The 22,671-nt window shown below is 29.3% G+C and overlaps 1 protein-coding gene across 1 annotated transcript in view; it reads right to left on the bottom strand.

Moving 5' to 3' along the window:
- Positions 1-22,671, bottom strand: part of LOC107450287 (5-hydroxytryptamine receptor 2C) — a 400,340-nt gene that overhangs the window by 277,026 nt on the left and 100,643 nt on the right. The window contains exon 3 of the mRNA XM_071180097.1: positions 18,860-18,888. The gene's annotated coding sequence lies outside the window, so the exon portion shown is untranslated. The remainder of the gene's footprint in view (positions 1-18,859; positions 18,889-22,671) is intronic.

Consider the following 22,671-nt stretch of genomic DNA (forward strand, 5'->3'; position numbering starts at 1 on the left):
CTAAACCCAATAGCGCGACAGCCCATAGAGGGCCAAGGCCTACTCTGCCCATCTTAGTTTTCTTGACATAGGGCTCTGGGATGCAGGAGCAGATGTTCCGGTTAGGTGGTCAGGCCCAACGCGAAAGACCCAACGCAAGTAGGCCCAACGCGAAACCCCCAATGTTTAGTTACCATGGTACTCATTTATCGGCCCACTGAAGAAAAGAAATGCTGAGTCAACCTTGCCCGCCAGAGGATCAAACCCAGGACCTGTGGCACTGGAGCGCGAAGTGCTACCACTCAGCCACCGGGCGTCCCTTATTACCCTTGCTACCACTATGAAAACTTTCTATGTGGAGTCTTTGTAAAATTGAGTGGTTTCATTCAAATAAACACACAAAGTCTTTATTTTCTGTCTTAATTCATAATACATTATTACTCGGTTATTTTTAAATAATCGATAATTAAAAATGCTAGTGTCGTTTTCATTTTGCAAAAACACATTGTCCAATATTATGAAATATGTAAATAAGTTACATTAGAAACATCGCGATTTATCGAACAAAATCAATAATTTCTGATGATATATTTAGTGATATTAAAAATTCCGATATTGCCCAATAGTACTGTACAGGGCAACAGGAAGTTGACGGTCCCCAAAGATTTGTCGATTTTAGTCTATACAATAAACGACTCTGTAAAGAGTTAGAACTTTTGAATTATTAATTGTCATGGAAAAAGCTAGATAAACAGGGCACTAAGTTTTGTATTAATTAAAAGGTAAATCTTTGCTGTCTCAGGGATTTAGTGCAATTCTGGAAATAATAGCAACATTACCAGCCTTGTCATAAGTCAAAATAGTGCAAAAGCATATTTTTGATAATTTCTGAATAAATAACCTCGCTCTATTACGTAACCCAACACCAGCACAATGGGTTTTGACAAACATTACAACAATTTTTAATCTAGGTTTGCATAAAGGTAAACCTGTGACTTTTTTTTAAATACTGGGTTGAAGGCGAAGCATTATGTTTTCCTTTCCAGTTTCATCAAGATCACACAATATTGCTTTTGCATTAGTACGAAATGCATTACATAACGTGACATTATAAGAAGCGCCATATCATTTAGTAGAGTGTTAACTTCATCATTCAATATTGATAAAAAACAAAACTTGATATCTTTTCTTCAGTAATCTGCTCCCAAACTATGTCTTTGATAAGTTCTTAAGATTGTCTTCAAGTTAAAATTTCATAACATTTCCACCTATTCTCAACATCCAGTAACCAATTTCCAAAACCAAGTAAAATACTTAACTCAAGACTGTATTTTCAATTATACTTTGTGTAGTTTAAAAAAATCTATTTTTGTTTATTGTTAAGTTTTGAAACTGCTCTTACACACTGCAGCTGCAGATACAAAAATTATAACAATTGACCATAAACACAATAATTTTTGTATTACAGTAAAAATTGATTTTAACTATTAGAGAAACTAGCTTAAATAAGCAAATAAACTACTATTGCTTAAATGAAAAACTATTAAAAAGTTTGACGAATTTTTCTATGATGGAAAATATTTTGATTGAGAAATTATGAAATGTTTACTTAATTTTTGATAAATATTTGATATTTTAGTTCTTTAATCATAAAAATTAAATCTGTAACTTGTTCTAAGAAAGTATAATGGCAATTTATTAAAGTTTTTGAACATAAAAGAAAATTTATAAAATTTTCTCTTAGAAAATACCAGTATTTATTTATTCAACTAAAACGCGCAGAAATTTCTAAAAGTATTTTATTAGGACTCACTTATTGTCAATTTACCCTTTTGTTTTCAACTTAAAATTTGATTTTAATAAAACGAAATTAGAAATTAATATAATAAGAACTAGAATCTTTATTAAAAGAATAGACTAAAATGGTTTTTCATGTTTTATTATATGCTAAGAAAATAATAATTTAAAAATAATAATTCTTTTACAGAACAATTATTTGTATATAAGTCATAGTGTTATTAGAAATTATTTTATTCAATAAATGTTACTTTTAATCTTAGCACACTGTGTTTAAATATTAGGATATTTCTCCAATTTAGAGCACTAAGTAGAAAGCAAGATAAACAAATATAAATAGTAAACCCCAATGTCATTGATGGATGATAGTTATGGAAGTTTATGGAAGCTTTTATCTTTAATTCAGAGGACTAGGAAAGTAATACTTGCTATTAATGTAAAAAGCTTTTCAGTTCCACGCTTGTGTATCAAGGTATAAACTATGCATGATCAAATTGTATAAAATACTAGCAATAACCTATTCAGATGCATTTCTAGAAAGTACTTTTGCAGTACAGTTTTTTTGAACAATATAAATATTCTTTATAACTACAAATCTATAGTAGCATCGAATTTTAGTTATAGCGATTTTTTTCTTAATAAAATATACAAATTTAATGTTAGAACTTATAGGGCCACATTGGGGGCACCCTATTAGTTCTGGTAGGGTACACTAGTACCCGGTAATATAATACGTGGTCCAGATTGAATATTATAGGTCATTATTAAGGGGTGATATAGGGCCATGTTGTAATACGGAATGTGGACTTCGAATTTAATAATTTTAAATCTATTATTAAAAAATAAATGAAAAATGGAAAGTAGAATAATAGGTTCTGATGTCATCGATAGAACGAGTGTTGTCTTTAATAAACTAGGATGGGATTACATACTTGGAAACTTGAAACATGAATAGGAATGAGATGGTATGATATATGGCAAACAAAATAGCAATTTTTTTTAAAAATTTGTGGCTGATTGCCTATGACCAGCAGAAAATTTTGTTGAGAGGAAGATAATTTGGCATTTTGTTACTCATACATTACAATTGTAAGAAGCGATAAAGGGTAAATGATGTTCGTTTTCGCTTTTCTAATCAACACAGGAAATAAATAAAAAAAATTTCCACTTTACCCAATTTTTTTATAGTATTTCTCATTTAAAGGATCAAAAATGTTTTTCCCTCAAAAGAAAGTTGACGTAATAGTGGAATGCTAGTAATGAAACTAGTTATAAACATACAATTTTTGTATTGTTTTTAATAGCATTTTAACTGACTTACAAATTGTCGCAATTAATTAAATTTAAAAAGAAAAAGTCAACGTCCATGCATGTGGTAGCAGGAACGGTTCATTTTAATAGGAGGTAAGCGGAAGCAAACAATATGCTTGGAAGTAAGAAAAATTCTATAGCTTCGTAGTTGAAGTAAGAAGTCAACCTGTTTTGAACTCTCATTCCTCGTCTGAATGACAAAGTGTGATTTATAAAATCTAAACAGGTTAGAAACAGGAAAAGGCATAGCTTCCAACATAAACAGTAGAAGGAAATGAATGGGGGAGTTAAGAGAAACCATAGTGGAATAGAATGAACTAGGGTTTCATTACGGTTCCAGTTTGCAGATTTTCTATCCAGTTCGATTTTTTTAGATTATTCTAAATCTGTTCTAGCAATCAATTTTAAGCAAAATCTCATTATATAAAGCCACGTTAACAGAGAGCTCCGCACAAGCGGTAGATGGCTCATCTCCCAATGAGGTGAGCCAAGTTGGAATCCGTGCGAAGGCTTGTAGTTGCGAATTCTTCTTGTGGGTCGCCCCAACCACACTGCTGGCATAAAATGTCTTTAGTGGTAGACGGATTATAGAGTTCCCTTGGCTAACTATAGAGAACTAAGGTAGACAACGTTAAAGAGCACAAAAATATTATTAAAAGCAGACAGCTGTTTCGGATGCTCAAAGGGCAACCTTCATCAGTGCATCAGTGCAACAACAACCTTCATCAGTGCCTGATGAAGGTTGCCCTTTGAGCATCCGAAACAGCTGTCTGCTTTTAATAATATTTTTGTGCTCTTTAACGTTGTCTACCTTACTTCGTATTTTAGCACAAAGGTCGCCCACTTGTGTATTTAACTATAGAGAGTTTTCGTTTTTTCTCTCTCTCCTGACTACGCATATGCGGATTAGTTTACTAAAATAATCCTCCATGCCGACTATTCTGTCCCGATGCTTGATTTTATTTTGTAACCGTCATTGAACCCCAACTTTGAGTTTATGGCTACAAATATTGAACTCCGTAGTCTTGTAATTTTTAACTCAATCCAGAAGGCAAGGGAACTCCTGAATCAAGTATTGGGAAAAAATTGCTTTCGTAGAGAACTTTTTGTTGGAACTAATTCGCATTTGCGTTACATCGAGAAGAAAACTATTAAAACTTCCAACGGTTATCCAGATGGCAAGGATACTCAAATCCATGATCCGTCTGCCATTGACGATATTTTATGTCACCACTTTGGCCGATACGAGGGGGTACGGAATTCGAATCGACCAGCCATCGCTGGGATTCGAACGTAAATCACTTCATTAGGAGGCGAGAGCTCTTATGTCCTAAGACGCAATGCTTAAAATATTTTATTTTACACCCATCATTGAACAGCTGACCCAATTTTGAGTTTACGCCTACCAATGACCAACGACTAATTGTCAACCCAGTTCAGTAAGCAAGGGAACTCTAGAATCAAATATATTTGGAGAAATTTTGTCTTCATAGATTATTTTTCGATGGAACTAACTCGCATTTGGGTTGCATGGAGAGGAAAAAAAAACGAAAACCTGCCACGGTTAGGCTGACGGCAAGGGGACTCTAACCCGTGATCCGTCTATCACTGGATATATTTTAAATCATTACTGTGATCTGTGCGAGCCGGATGCGGAATTCGAATCGACCAGCCATCGCTGTGATTCGAACCCGGTTCACCTGATTGGGTGGTGAACGCTCTATCCTCTGAGCCACTACGGCTCAATGCTAGAAATGTTCTTGTCTTCTCACCTGAGGGCAAAATTTTAGTACGGAGTAACTGAGTACGGGGTTAAACTGTGATAATCCGAAAATAGGACTGCTCAACACTGAATAAAAGATAAATATAAAACAACTCGTTACTTCAGTAAAGTTTCTTCCCAGTACATCGTTATTTTCCAAATGATTTAAAAATACTAAGTAAATAGGATATTTATCTTATAGAAAACCCGAACACAAAATTTGTTCACATTTTAGTATTAGAAAACAATTTCTTTCACAATCTTGCTTATTTTTAAATTATTGCTTTTATTTATTTAGCTAAATCTCACATTATAAATTGAAAAATACTAAATATTAACTATATATGCTTAAATTTTGATTCACTTTTATATTGTAACGAAATATTCCGTACAACGAAATATTCCGAGAAATCGAGAAAGAATTGGTATTGTTTCTCTTTTCAGATTCATGGAACCACAATTCAAATGGGATTCAGAAAACAAAATTTGTTTTTATTTGCTTTCTTTGGCGAAACAAAGAAATTCACCTGCTCCAAAAAATACATAAATAGCTATTGCACAAATAAAAATGAATTTATTGGTTAAAAGTTAAATATCCGCAAAAGATGAACATTTTTGAGGTCGAATTCTTATTTTTCTTATCTTTGCGTACTTATTTTTTATTGTGAGTAACGAACTATAACGAGGAGACCAGTAAATATTTTGTAGACGTAACAAACTATGAAAAAAACAATAGTAATTCTTTATTTAAATCATTTGGAAACAAAAGTTTGTAACAAAGGGTATATGCAACCCAAGAATCAAATTTTATAAAAATGCAAAATATGTCAGACTTTAAATTGAATTTCCTGCTGAAATTACGAGGAAGAGAACATTATCGGGTAAAAAGATTTGAAAGTAAAATGCATGAATTGTGAGTACTTCTACTAGAACTGGAATAAGCTGCTTATGCTCGTTTGAGAAATAACCAAAAGAAAGTATATTTTAAGAATTTGGCAAGTTTTGGTTAACTTTTTTTGCTAGAGCTTTAAAAAATTGTTATAAAAGTTGAATTTTTTTCAACAATATTCAAATTCATTTTTAGTTCAACATATCATTCTCTTAGTGCTTGTTAGCATCATATGAATCTAGATGTGCTAAACTACTTTAAAAGCATAGCTTACAGTATTGTCTAGACAACATACAATTACAGTGCTATTATTACATATGAAATTTATTAAAAAGCCATGTTGCTTTATAATTTTGAGTTGCGCGCACCGGCGTTTTTATACATAAGAAATGAAATACAGAATCTAGCCATTTTCGTTTATTATTTTTTTACAAATATGGGCAATTTAAAATTTGTTTAAATCTAACAATATCGTTTTAGTTACTAAAGTTATTGAACTTTATACCAATTAAAAGAACAACAGTTATGTTCTAATATCAACTGATTATTGTTTTGCACGTTAAATTTATTTGAAAGTGTAATTTAATATTTTAACACCAAAAAAGTTTTTTTTTGCAGATTTTCAATTCCTAAATTCAAATATTTTTATTTTGAGATAACTTGAATGATTTTCAAGTTAATTGCTTTCTAAAACATTTTGTCCTGCATATTTAATGTTTATTTATTTCATAGATAAATATGAATGGCTCTTGCAAGCCACTGCCAATTTGATGGACATACAACGTGATTTAAATAGCACATCACAGAGATGCATCATGGATTGCGACGTGATTTGAACCTGCTTCCTCCTACCAACAGAGCGTTTGGCGTAAAGGTGAAACTGGCCAACCAGAGAGGACACTTATGCTGAATGTAGAACGAAGGAAAATGTTTTAACTTTATAACCGTCGTTAAACAGCCGACCCAATTTCGGGTTTACGACTACCAATGTTTATCTCCGTAGCCTTTTAATTTTGAACACAATCCAGAAGACAAGGGAACTTCGGGATCAAGTATTGTTTGGGAGAAATTTGCCTTAGAGGGGTACTTTTTCGTAACTAACCCGCATTTGCATTACATGAAGAGGAAAACCAGGAAAAACGTCCACTGTTAGCCTGACGGCAGGAGGACTCTAACCCATGATCCATCTATCACTGAGGATATTCTAAGGCACCACTGTGGTCTGTGCGAGCCAGGTGAGGAATTCGCATTGACCAGCCATCGCTGGGATTCAAACCCGGTTTATTCCCTGAGCCACCATTTTTATTCGATTTATTTATTATTTCCTTAGAAACCAATATTTTTTAAATGATAATAGAAGCTATATTTCTTGGGCATGTTATATGATGAATATTTGGTAAAATTTTTAAAATACTTAGCCAAAAGAATTGTAAAAATCATTCGTTTTAAATGAAAATAGAATTTTTGAAATCATTTTGAAAACCAACCGGATAACGTGACACCATTTGTATAATTCTCTTTGAATATAGGATTTCTAGCATAAAAAAGTTCTGAAGTCATAAAAATAAAATAAAATAAATAAATAAATAAATAAAATAAAGCTGTCGTACAAAAGTTTATTTCAAGCACTAAATAAAAAAGTATTTTTCGAGACAATGTATTAAATATCACTACTATTATCAGTTTGCAATACTTTTTATCTTTATTACGGTAATTCAAATGAAACGAAACAAGAGTTCATTCCTATACTCTTTAACGGCCAATTCGACAAAAAGCTGTAAAAAAATGCAATAAAGAACAGGTTTAGTGACTAAATGATGTAGAAAGTTTCTTCTTCCTCTTCTTTTTATCAGAATCTTTCCTATTTAAGAGTTTGTATTTTTCTCGAATGAAAAAACATATTGAACACGATTTTCACATTAGATTTTCCAATACTTCGTTCTTTTTTTATTGAAAAGAAATTTAACTTCTACCGTCTGACTTGTTTATTTTTGGCTATCTTTAGTATACGTTTTATCTGTTGTATTTTGATATCATTGGTATTAATTCAAGAATGAAATAAAACAAAAAATGCGTGAAATTTAATTGAAATGGCCCAAAATTATTTTCTTCTTTTCTTCCTTTTCTTCTATTCGAAGTTTAAAAGTGACCATAAAGGATGTTAACTTAATTTTAAAAATGCATCCTACTCTTCAAAGTTTGAAAAACAGACAGAAAACGTTCAGATTTCTGCAAACCATTCGAAAAATTTGCAAATCTATTCAAATTTTGTGTCATCTATTTTTTTTTCAAATTTATAAATATAAAAGTAGTGTACTTGAACATGAGCCATTTTTAAAATTTATTTTCAATAAAAATATTGATTTTAACTTTTTAGCTTTTTCTGCTTCAAGCTTTTTAAAAGTTTTTAAAAAATTAAATCTACATACTTTTCTTTTACATATTTTTTTAAAATTTAAGGTATCTAAATTCCATTTGCAGTACTCAAACTCTAAACTTGAGTAATCTAGGTAAACTAATGAAACACTGTTCTTAATTTTAAATCTGTCGTTTGAAAAACTTGCAAAGAGAAAAGTAACGGAGATTACGTAACGGAGATACGGAGATATTCAAGTACAGTTTGCTTGAAGAAGTCTAATGTTCAGGGAAAACAAGATGGCTAAACTCAACAGCTGTGAAACTTTTCTAAAGTCAATGCAAATGATATTCTTCGAATAAAATACGTTAGACAGATAATAAATTAATAAATATATATAGATTTTTTTTTACATTTCAAATTTTCGTAGAAACAATAACAGCATGACTCTTTTGTTTTTAAATCCAAGCTTTTACTCTTAACATTTCTCAATAATTTCGCACTCAGCTATGCACTTCCATATACATTGATATACATTTTCAAACAATAAAACTTAATATTTTCGATATCGTTTTTACACTTAGCGTCTTTGATTTCTAAATTTATTAGGACAAGTATGGAAAGGAGTTGTTTTGCTATCAGCTGAAGCTAATCAACAGACGGCTTGAACTAGTCACTATTGATAAGCCAAATTTTGAAACTGTTTCGGAGGAAACACGATTTTCAAGTAAAAATGTATTATTTCATGTAAACATGTATGAAAACGAGTATTATTCTATTATTATGTGGAAATCACGCGAACTTTTAAAGTACCTTCCTGGAAAAAAATTCCGTGGATAAATTTGATTTGAGAGTTGTTATTGTTTGTGATAAGTGATAGACTCTTTTGAAACCTAGCCTATAGTATAATTTCTTTAAGTATAAAAACTGTGTTAATAAACAAGACCGGAGCGGAAAAAGATTGAAAAGTTGAGATTTGAAATCCCGCCTCCAACACAAGTTATTCAAGTATAACAGCTGGGTCATTAAACACGATGAGAACGGAAAAACAAACGAAATAATCTTAGAACGCAATTTAATAAGAGATTAACTGCTTAAGCTATTTTGATATAGGAGGGCCATAGCGAGTAGGGGGAGAAGCCCTCTAGTTCAGTAAAAAATATTTCTTTTCTAATGATCGAAATGTTCTATATAACTGACAAAAAGGTAATTACCTACCATGTATGTTAACAAGAGTTTTTCAGGTTATAAATATATGAATGAAATAGTGTATTTTCTTAGAGAAGTGTCATTAAAAAGAATTGATTTGATAATGTGACAAAATACGTCAAAAGCAATTCTCAAATATTACAAGAAGCAGTTTAAGATTTTAAAGCATTTCATCGCTTGCATATCCTATTTGCATTCGAGAAGAGACCAAAAACGGCCATTTTTCTAACAAATAAAATTCTGATATTTTAAATCCAAACAAAGAAAAAAAAATTCCGTCAAGTGTAGCTAAAAAAAGGCATCTATTATACGCTAAGAAGGAATGACATTTCAAATTCTATCTTTCTATTTTTCTGAGGCAGCTCTGACATTTTCAGGAATTGCATTCCCATTCGAGAGCGTCGAGATTCAGAAACTGTGACCGCCTCCACAAAGAATGTATATTTGAATTTATGATCATTCTCCCTAAACGGGATGGAGGCAGATATCCGAACTTTAAGTGCGCTGTTTCTACAATGCAAATTGAACAGGAATTTCCCACCCATTCGTTCGCTTCAGTTTTAGAGCTGAGCACTTCTTCCCGATTCGCGTTGCCCCTGAGGTCCTCAAAAGCGAATGCAGATTACCATCTTAAAGTACTCTTCATCACGATTCCATCTTTGAAGTTGAATATGGGCTCAAAATGAATTTTGGGGACAAATTCCACATGAATGTGAGTGAGTGCGCGATTCAATATCCGTGTGTCTAAATTAATTATTACATTGTTACTGGTTTTTTATTGATTCGTGGATAATTATAAATCACTAAATAACTTATTTATCTAAATGTGTACTGTGGCCTAACTGCCACTATAAATATTAAATACCAAATCACTAGTATATAAGACATGTTTACTTGATTCTAAACAAAGGTACCTTTTGATAGATGAAGGTTGACATGGTCGATAATTAAATCCCCACAATGGTGACCCGGACGTGATTTGAACACGCACCCTTCTGGGAGTAACTACCACTATAAATATTAAATACCAAATCACTGGTATATAAGACATGTTTGCTTGATTCTAACCAGAGGTACCTTTTGATAGATGAAGGTTGACATGGTCGATAATTAAATCGCCACAATGGTGACCTTGGTTAACTCATGTTATATCTAAAATTTTGTGTCAATGTAAATAATTAAATATTAAATCATAGAGCAAACAAAAAAAAATCTATAGCATATTTTCAAAAGTTTTAGCCACTTAAAACAGGTGTGATTTTTATTAATTTTGAGTACGATGCATGAACGATAGGTATTAACTAATTTTAAATATTTTACTCTGTTTTTATTCTCATTACAATTGGCAACTTTTCCGCATTAAGGCTTCCGAAATTCAAAAATTTATTTTTTTCAACCTACTCTAACGTACCACACACATATCAATTGATATTTCCTCATTTTGAAAGCTTTTGAAGACTATTGTTGTGCAAAGGTTTTTGCATTAAATAATTAATAGATTTAAATACACAAAGTTCACATAGTCCACATTTAATGTCTCACTTTTCCTGCTTGGTAACTGCTACTGCGGTGAAACGGTTTTGCAGGGAATAACTGAATACTTGAAATATATATTAGAATTTTATTTTCTCACATTTTCTTGCTTCTTCAATGCAACTGAAGTAAAACTGTTTTGCAGAATGCGATTCTCTCATAAAAATCTACAATGAGTTCATAAGTATAAAAGTTTTTGCATCAAAATTCATGTTTCAAATGTCAATATCGATATCAAATATTAAATATCAAAATCAAATATCAAATATCAATATCAAATATCAATGTCAAATATCAATGTCAAATATCAATATCAAATATCAATATAAATATCAATATCAAATATCAATATCAAATATCAATATCAAATATCAATACCAAATATCAATACCAAATATCAATACCAAATATCAATATTAAATATCCCCCCAATTAAATTTAATATATTTAATTACAAATGATCCAAATTTAAATTTCAAATTCAAATATCAACATGCAGTGCTATATCAAAATTCCTAATATGTAGTTCCACAAAATATGAAAAAAATGTTTCTGAAAATTAAAATTTGAAAGTATTCATCTAAAAAATTACAAGCTTCTGAATTCTTCCAGCAGTTGTGCAAGAGAATTATTATCTAACCTCATTAGAACTTATTGATCATAAAATTCTGAATAAATATTTTCCATCCCTCCACTGGAACAAAATTTGAGAAAAGTTGATTCAAAATGCTTAAAATTAAAAAAAAATAAAATTGATTAGGAATATATAGTAGTTGTTGATAGGCTAATAGTAGCGTTTCAAAAATTATTACTTTTTAATACTGTTTATTAAAGACTCGATCGTCTTGTGAAATAATGCTTTTTTACAAATAGGCTCTTTTCATTACTGCTAGGATTTGTCAACTGTTGAATGATTTTTAGGTTAAGTTCAGCTTTTTTTTACCCAGCGTTCTTTATGTTTATTCTAAAAAGTGCGCAAAATATCAATATGAAAAAAAAATCCAAATTTTTGTAAGAATTTTAAGCGTTATTGATTTAATGTTTTAATCTTCAAAAAAATTATTAAATCGCCACATTATCTTGCCTCATAAAAAATTGCAAAAATTGAGAATTATTAATAGATATTGATAGTTTGCATCGAACTGAAAAATTCTCTCCAAATTGAGTTTTTTTTCGGAACAGTTCAATACTTTTTTTAAAATATTTATTATTTTCGTCCGTTCTAAAATACAAACAATTCTTTTGGACAAGATGATGCATATTTAGTTCAATATTTTAGCTTTGCTTCAAGCGTAAGACACTTAAACTGTGACTTGTTATTTTCCTTGAATTCCTTGACCTAATTTTAAATTAATTGATTTAGGGAATTCAAAAAATTTATCGATTCAGAACTTTTATTCAGAAAAGATTAATCGATTCAGCAGAGTTGTCGATCTGGTAAAAAAAAATTAATTCATAATTCAAAAATTTTGCACAGATCTTGTTAAATATTTTTAACAAGCACGAAATGACGAAAAATATAGATAAACATTTTTATATATATTTTGGTTCAAATTATGAACTTTTTTCTTCATTTGAATAAGTAATTATGATCACATTTTTTATTTAAACACTTTTTTACCTACCCATTTTTTAATAAATGTAATTCCGAATCCTGAAAATTAAGTTTATATTTACTTGCAAACTTTATTGAAATATTTATATTTAGAAAATTAAAAAGCATATTTGACGCGAATTGTTAGGCGTAGCAATGCGCTTCGCTTTAAAACATTGTCGATTACTAGCGTACGTTTCACTTTTTTAACTCTTTGAAAACTTACGCTAACATTTTTATGAACTATAACTTTAAAAAATATATATGTAGTTAATGCATTAAATTACAAAGAAATATGCATTTCTTCACAAATTCTAAGAAAAAATCTTTATTTTCAAGATTTTTTGAAAAGTATTATAATTATAATTAATTGAAATTAGATAAATAGTTCAGACAGTGCGTTGGACCACAAGTTTTGGAGGATACGTTCAAATTTCCTTAAATGGTATGTTTATTTGAAAAAACATTTTTATAATAGGTTCCGAAAATTATAGACACCATATTCTTATCAATTTAATGAATAAAAAGCAAACTTTTAGTAAATATTAAAACATTTAGAAGGCTTCTCAGGTTAAGGAAGCTTGTTTTATAAACTAAAACAAAATGTCTAAAAATAGTCATAGATTGCAGCCTTAAAATGTCTTAACTAAAAATAAGTAAACCATTTTCAGACCATGTCTACAAATAAACTTGATTTTTTTAACTGTATTAATGGAAAATTTTATTTCATAATGTATTTCATAAAATTGATTGCCTTTAAACAGGAATTTTTTATGGAAACCTTGAAGAAATTTTATTTCAACACTTAAAAGGATTTCTATTTTTATCTTCTGGTGCTATTTTCAAAGTTCCTCTACTCTAAATAAAAATATGATATTCAAGGTCGTAAAAAATCAATTGAGAACAAATCACTCATTCTTTGAAAAAAAATGTCAACACTTTAGACACTTCCGAGAAAAAAACATTTTGTTCTAAGAAAGAATATTACTTTTCTTTGAAGCTAACGACTATAGTAGAGATTCAGAAAAAAAAACATTTTAGTTAAAACTTAAAAAAAGTTATTTCTAATTTTGTAAACCATGTAACCAAGTTTGTTTTATGTCTATAAATTGAGTTATTAATGCATTATGCATTTACAAACAATAGCTTTATGCTAATTTTCCAGACATATTCTAGAATAACATTAGATAATAAAATTGAATTCAACCAAGGGCGGTTCCGCACGTTAACAGTCGTATTTTGATCTGCAGTCTTCTCCACATAGCAAAAACAGTTTTTCCATGTTATTGGATAAGGAAACAGTGTATTGAAGAGAAACGTTCCCCCGATTTTGCTTATTTGCTAAACTGCCAGAGTTTAAAATTATTTTTTTCTAAACAGATAACACTTATATTTTTTTTACTTAAATAACTTTAAATTTTATGAATTAATATTAGATTAAAAATATTTTTGTGATACAGGCTTATTTATACAAGTAAATTTAAATATATTATTAATTAAAATAAATTTGGTTTTTAAAATTGATTTTTGTGGTTGGAGGGCGGGGAATATTTTCTAAATTTTTACTTACAGTAGAGAATTTGCCATAAACTTGGGCTTCTGTGCTCATAAATAACTGACTTTATAACTTATTTATAATTATAAACAAACTGGGTAAGAGATGATCAACTAAACAAATGATAACGAGCAAGTGAAAATAGCTTACCAGAGTTGATCTCTATTTTTGACTACCATCCTTTACTGTTACTTACCGTTTATGTAAACAAAGTCCGTCATTGTTTTTATTTTTTATTTTTTGAAGTTATCAGCACGTTGATGCACATACCGTAGGTGCAAAAATTCATCGATATTTAAAAAATAAAAAAAATTTTGAGAAGTATAAATCTCACAGCTTTTTAAGGTATTCAATAAATCTTAAATAAAAGAGATGTTTTTTCCCTTAAAATATCCTTTAACCTTCTTATTTATTAAATTTATACCGGAGTTCCCAATTTCATTTTGAAATGGAAATTTACTCCTATATTGATGCATTAAGGAAACCTGTTTATCTCCCCTCTCCCATATTGACCTTCATACACAATGATAAATCAACCATTTGAAAGCAAACTAGACCTTTTATAGCATATTCTTAGAATAATTCACTTAACAATTTCGATTTTTTATAACCCTCTTCAAACCTCAATTCTTGACATTTATAGGCCATAAATTATACCTTGTCTAACACACCTTCTTTAATTATACGACGGCAATCATTCTAACCCCAGTATGTAAACATCTATATTGAATTGACTATTTAATAAATATAATTAATCATCGTGCAAGGATATGTAAATAATATTTGTCTAGCTCCGGAATATCTATCTCATGTTTACCCATTTATTGTACTTCTGAATTTCGTTTGACATTTAGTCAGCACTATTTTTAGAAGAGTTTATTCTTAACTATACACTACTCAAAATTCATACAGAATAATTTTATCTGGAATATCCAACTGTTTAGGTCACAGGTTTTGAAAGTTTTGGTTTGAAGTATTGGAAAAATTTAAATCACATTGGGAAATATTTAAATGTACAATACCGCAATATATTTCAATCAATATATTAGAATATATTTCAATCACATTATTGGAGAAATATAGCTGACTGAACTGGCTGAAATTAAATTGAAATAACATTCTCAATCCAGTTTAAAAATTTCATTCTTGATGATAATAAAGTTATTTTGGCATGTTAAAGTAATTAAAGCAATTAAGTTTTATATAATTTCAGCAATGGTGCCAAAATTAAATAAAAACTTCGCTGCGTGTCTTTTTTCTTTTTCTTTCTTTTCAAATAAAACAACCATTTGCGTCATTGTCCTGCATTGGACTCTGGACCCCTGTGGAAGAAATACTGGCGATCTTGGCAAAGATGGACGATTTATAGACTTACTGTACTTTCAATTTTGTTACTGTTATTTCTGTACCTTGTTCATATTTTATTGTTTTTTTCTGTCTACAATTGTTTTCGAATCTGCTTTTAGAAATTTAAAAACAAATGTTTTGATGGAACTAAAACGCATATGCGTTATATGGACAAAAAAATCCTCAATCTTAACTTCCCACAATAAGCTTGATGAGTGATCAAACCACCAACCCGTGATAACGACATCAAATCCACGATCAAACCACCAACGCGAGACATCGACATCACACCCATGATCAAACCACCAGATCGGAAGTACCCTTTTCTTAATACGACAATGCTCGTTATTCTTTATTTCATACACAACGCTCATTCCGTTGCCAGGAGAGCTCAAAAATAATCGTTGAAGTTATTATAAATTCTGAAGTACACAAGGTGTCTCCCAATCACATTTTTTTAAAAGTCCTAATATGATATTTATGACCTGATATGTTATTTATGTTGCTGTTGTTTCTAATGCTACTTTCCACACGGGCAAGCCTGCTTGGGGAAACCGAGCAAATTTAAGGCAGAGTGTTTCTTGTTTATCAGTGGCTCCATCCTACGGCCAAGAATTCGTTTTCAGCCACACACACATGTCACAGCCCGTTTTATAGGGCAGACCCATTCACACACCCATTCATTCATCCATAGTTCGTAATTTTGACCTGAATCAGAGAATCTCCAATCCAATACCCCCAGAGCTATTGATTTGCTATGGGTACATGGAGGACTTTGAGACTCGACAGATTTAGAGTGCTTCAGTCACTATTTACTACACGGTGAGTCTTCAGCCGGCGGGGTTCGAATCCATGAACTCTCGGACATGGGCCCAGTCCCCTACCGACCAGGCTATCCCGGCCTATGTTATTTATGATCTGCTGATATGAACTTTAGTTGATAACCTTTATCTTCTTATATGAACTAATGTTGATATGACCTTTACCGAAATTTCGATATTTCATTACAATATATCACAATTTTCAAATTTTTTTTTCTCAAAAGAAACTGGTTGATAAGACTAAACGGCGCGTATACTTTTTGATGCATGACACACTTCTGCGTGCTTTTTGTTTCCCTCATTTCCTAAAGTTTCATGTTTGAGAATAATTTATAATTTTTTCAGCATGTTTTTTTTTCGTAAACCCATAATAATTATACAATATACTTCTCTCTGTTCACTTTCAATAATTGACCACTATTGAAACGCTACTTTAGCATTGTGACCAGAGCAAACCGTTAGCGGAATTCATACAGATCAAAGTATAGCTGATAAAAAAAGTTCATGTATCATAATGAACTGAAATTTGAATATTGAAGTTATGAAAGCAGATATACCTTCTTATAAATAATAAAAAAATACTATTAAAAGCTTAAAGGCATGTTGACTTTCTAACTATGTTTACGTCATCTTATTCCATTATTTCCTTAAGTAACACGTGTTAAATTAGTTTATAAATCGGTTAAATAAATAATACTTTCATTTTAAGGAATGCGAAGAATTTGACTTTTATCTTTTATTAAATGATGTACAGTTAATAAGAAAAATCTTTCTAAAATACTAAATTTCCAATCACATCATGAAAGAAATTCATTATTTAGAATTTATCTGAGGCCAGAAAAGAAATTACTTTTACGTCCTTTGACAATAAACGTTTACAAATTGGTTCCATTAGGATATTCAACACACATCTAGAAAATAAATTCCCTAAATGAGCTAAAATGAAACCTCAAATTCTTATTTATATCAATAAAAAAGATTAATAAAAGGAAGTGAAAGTTTGCAAATTTCTGAAATATATAATGCAAAAGCGTTTATTGCTGGGAGGTTTAACACATCCCGTGAGATAGTAAATTATAACTTTAAAGAAGAAAAAAATGTCACATTCGATAAAAATGTGGACAGAAAAATGGCTTTATCAATCTGAGAAGGGAGAGCAATTTATTTTGGAAAATTAGGTTTCTTTAGAAAACTTTAACCATTTTTTGGATTAAGAAATAATCGTAAATCTTGAAGAATGGCTTTTTATAGTTATTTTCAATTTTAATTTTATAAATGTCAATAATCTTTAAGAAATGAAAATTTATTTGCTATGAGTAGTTCACGAATATATTCGCCTTTTCTTTTAAAATAGTTTTTGATTATCTTTTGAGTTTCTGAATTAAAACAGACATATCATTTGAATGATTGATAGGGTGCTTTCCATCTCTTAATTATGCACTGATGAAACTGAATTGCAATTTTTATTATGTGATTGATGGAGCGATTGTTTCAATATTAAGTATCGAAAAAGTGAGGAAAGATTTACAAAATCAAAAATGATCAAAAAGAAAGTAACGTAAACTTATTATCACATTAATATTTTGATATAAAAACACAGATTATGTTTACAGTTGAGGAATTTACATTATTTTCTATAAAACAGTTTCATAAATTGCTCAGATAGAACCAAATTTTTACTTTAGCCTAAGTGTTAATTTTTACTTCAAATGTTTTATATTAACATCATTATAATAAATCACTATTATTTTATGAAATATAATCTTTTCCAAAAACCAAAGAATGTATATATGTACTTTCAACCAGTACTTTTTTTTCATTTTTGTTACGTTATTAAGCTGCAGTACTTTTTATATGAGACTAATTACGTTAATTAAACGAACCATCCCACTAAATTGTTAATTTAATTTACTCCAAGATAATTTAATACAAAGTTACTAATCTTATCAGATTTTTTATTCAGTTTTGCGCTGATGTAAGGAGATATTATTTAGTAAACTAACTTTTAGAAAAATAGTATTTTAATTTAGAGAAAAAACATTTGAGATTTACATAATTTTTTAATGAGATTCACGTTTATAAAAATCACTTGAAAGTTGAATTCTTTTATTAGTACTTTTAATTTAACTATAGTTATTATAACTATAGTTATTATAGTTAATTAACTGGAATAATAATATCGTGCAATCTAGCCAAATTGCTTCTTCGTGTGCTTCTAGGATTCTTCATAATAGGGCATAGGAATTCTTCATAATAGGGTGCCTCTAGCTACGTATGAAGACATTTACGGGAATGTGTTCCTATGCAATTTTATTGATGTATCCTACCTTTCTCAGGTGACCCTCTGTCATATATAAGGTTTTAAAACTTGTACATACTGACAAAAAATGCCATTTTAAGAATAATGATTTTAGTTTCAGGAGCAAACCTAATTTCAGATTTGAAGTCCTTTTTTCGAATTAGACAATTTGGCAAGATCAAGTATTTATATAAATCGAACAAAAATTTGCTCACAAGTGTAATTGGCGCTACTTAGTACATTCTAAAAGTCTCAGAAATTGTACACGATATTATGGTTCAAAATGTTTCAATTTTTCTAACAGTATATGACAAAACATACAAATAATACAAATAATTATTTTTTAAATCCATAAATTTTCAAAATTTACTATAATAAGACTATAATAAGAATAAAATATAACTTACCTTAAATTTCTTCTGATTTTATCAGTGATCTGAAATTAAAGTGAGACCTTTTATTAGAAATTAAAAATTGTCATATTGAATGTTCATAAACGTAAAAGCTTAAACTGAATAAAAATACCAATTAGAAGTATTCGTAGATGATAAAGACTTTTTAGAAAAAAAGTTCCAAAATGCATGGCACCATTTTACTTTAAGTAAGCAAATATTATTGAAAAATGTTTTTAAATTTATTTCTCTTTTTCAAACTGACAGGATTAATTTCTATACTGTTTTAGCAAGGGTACTATTTCAGTCAGATTTAAATTTAGAAAGGAAAAAAAAAACTTAAGATTTCAACTTCTAAAAAAAATTATATCCCTATAAATTAGAAAAATTAATTTCTCAAGCAATTATTACCTTTTTAGGTAGATTTTGACAAAAATGTTCGATATCTATCAGTCATTTGAATAAAGCATTTACATATTAAAATCGAAACATAATGCGCTATTCTACAGATTTATACAATATTTCAACAAAAAAAAGTATTGAATTTTCACAATTTTGAAAGATTAATTTTTAAATTTTCTTTTAGCAATGATACCATTTTAGGGTGATTTTTATAAAAATATTTGAGATATTTCCATGATTTCTAAAAAAAAATGTATTTATAAATTTTAGAACATTTAAACATCCATTTTAAAAAATAACATTTTAAAAAAATCTTTAATTGAGAACTGTTGAAATTTCGTGGTACGTCATCTCTTATATTATTAATTAGAGTTTGGCTGAAGAAGTTGTGTGGAAACGCTGCATTTCTTTTCATAGATAATCTAATCATTATAAAAACTTCATAAATTATGTACTTTTTTATTTTTCGCACCGTACATGGATAAAATTGATTGCGACACATATTATATGGGGGGGGAAATAACAATTGATCCTCTGTAAAACCAGTTAACTCTTAATAATTTGTTTCAATTTTGTAACTTTATCTTCTAAAGCCAATATTTTATACAAAAAAATATGTGAGTTATAAATTACATTTAATTCCAATACTACCCTTTAATCATTACTTTAAAATTTAAGGAATTCTTCAATTGTGTTGTGTAAGCTACGCCTAAAACTTTTTAAATAAAATTTTTTTTTGTTCATTTGCAAATAAAATCAGTAGAATTATCTAATGCCATTTTACCTTCGCAACAGTTATTTCAAAATTTACTTTCTCCTGCGTTAAGTAAGCCGCGCATAAGACATTTTGAAATTAAATATGAATTTTTGCTTCATAGTCTTTATACTTTTATAACGGTAATTTCAAAAATTTGCGAATTTTTCCCTTGGTTTGTGTACGAAAAAATATTTTTGCTTTTCATAAAAAGGGCGCAAATTAACTTTATTAGAAATGTTTATAAAGTTAAAATTGATTTGATGAAGGAAATTAAAATGGATTTGTAAAATATCGAGTTTTCAAGTAAGAACAAATTATTTTTGCTTTTTATAAAAAGGGTGCGACTTGGTTTGATTAAAAATGTTTACAAATTTAAAACGAATTTGATGCAAGAAATTAAAAGAGATTTGTAAAATATCGAATTTCAAAGTGGGAACAAAATATTTTTACTTTTCATTAAAAAGTAAGCGCAATTTTGTTTCATTCAAAATGTTTTCAAAATTTAACATATTTGATGCAAAAAATCGAGAGAGATTTGTAAAACATCGAATATTGAAGCAGAAATATTTTTTTTTCTTTTTATGAAAAGTATGTAAATAAGGTATTAATTTAAAAGCTAACAAAATTATAATATATCTGAGACGATAAACGTTAGCTTTACAAAAAGAATGTGAAGAAAAATTGGTAAAATTTAAGGAAAAAATGACCGATATACCTTAATTATTGTTTTATAGTTAGTTTCACACCATTGTCAACAGTTTTTTAAGGAGACATGTAGAAGAAAAATATGCCTGGATATGAGGATCCTAAGAAAAGCATTAAATTTGAGAAAAAGAAAATTTCAGTCCAAAGCAAGAAACAATCGTTTTAGTAAAAAAGAGCTTTATCAAATGTTGAATTAGAGTATGTTTGAAGACGCTTATAAAAGTTTTCACTGAATGTAATCTAAGATCAAAACTTTTTTTCCCCTTCAGCTCAAATGGCTGTTAATGGAAAGTGCAATTTAGTGTTTTCCAAACCTCCATTGAGAATCCTCTTTCTTTTTCCTTTTTGGTTATCGAACATTTTAAGCAAAATGCTAAGCAACCCTTTTTTTTCTGATCATAGAAAATGGGGAAAAGCATAAAAAGAAAAGCAAACTCAAAAAAGAGTAATTTATAAAGTTCTGGCCCACATTTTTGTTGAATTTTGATAAAAACAATCCCCATAACTTAAGAAATCAGTTTATAGCTTGGATTCTGTGAAAGATCCAGGTTTTGGATTTAGGAGAAACAAGTTTAAGAAAAATATCAGTCATGTTCTTTAGGAGGTAATTTAAAAATTCAAAATAAAATATATCTATTTAGCAAAAGAAGAACATTGAAGCATATTAAAGATCTAAGGTTTTAAAATTGAATAAAAAAGAACCACTACTTTGAAACACTGACTGTTATATTGAAAAAAATATTACAAATCTGCTGAAATCTATCTTAAAAATTAAGTAAACTACATACTTTGCTAATTTCACTATATAATAAATAGAAGAGGTCGATTTTTATTTTTTTTAAAGTCGAAATTAATTGTAATGGCAAAAATTGGGTGTTGGTGTCAAATTTAAAAAAAAAATCCAACAGACACTTGAAATTTGCAAAATTTTTTCATTTTAACTCTGAAGTTGAGTTTTTACTAATTATATTTTTAAAATTAAAAAGATTTTATTCCCTTTTTTAATTTTCCATCAACACTCAAAAAATTCTTGAGAAGTGGAACAAAAATATAAAACAAAACTATAAGACAAGAGAATACACGAGGACCGTTGATTCAATGTGTTAAACGTTAAAAATTCCACAAAAAAACCTTTTTTTAACAAACCTATTACTGTATTAGTGGTATAAATTAGAAAATCTTTATGGAAAAGCAGGTTAAAAGGCATTTTGGAAACATAAAAGTTTAAGAGAAAAGAGAATTGAAAACAACAATATACATGAAATGAAAAAAAAAATAAATTTTGTTTTATATCATTAATCGAAAAAAAATGTCTACTTGTTTCCAGCATCCAAAACACAAAGTTCCTCATCAGAGCATTTGGATGATAAAAATCGAAGAAAATAACTTGAAAAAAAAGAAAATGAACAGCATGTTAGAGGAAATCGGAAGAGGAAAATGAATGAAAACAAGAAACACCTCGGTAGCCAAGGTAGCTGAGGACAGTCGAAGATGGCATATCCAAGCAGAATATAATATTAGGGCTAAAACGGAATTAGATCATTTGCAATGATGCCAACCATTCTTTTTTTGTCACCTGCCTTTAGGTCATCATCACCATTCACGATTCTAGATGTAGAGGATCGCAATTTTTTTCAAAAACTTTTTTGTTAAAAACATTTTGATTTTTTGTTTATATTTCAACATTGAAGGACAAAAATACTATTTTATACATTCAAGTTTTTGACTTAAAAAACAATATCACACGTTGCGCTCATGCGCTCAAGGTGTGACACTACATTTTCTACTGTTGTTCCTTATTTTATTACTTTTCCTATCATAAACGTGGTGTTACTATTTTCTAATAATACGATTATCAATTGAAAGTTATTTTATGTTGAAGTTTATACTTACTTCAAAATTTACTTTCTAAAATTCACTAAATTATAATTTTGCCCCTTTAAGGGCTTTCTTTTTTCTATTA

Source organism: Parasteatoda tepidariorum, chromosome 4, assembly GCF_043381705.1.
Source record: "Parasteatoda tepidariorum isolate YZ-2023 chromosome 4, CAS_Ptep_4.0, whole genome shotgun sequence".
NCBI classification, from domain to species: domain Eukaryota; kingdom Metazoa; phylum Arthropoda; class Arachnida; order Araneae; family Theridiidae; genus Parasteatoda; species Parasteatoda tepidariorum.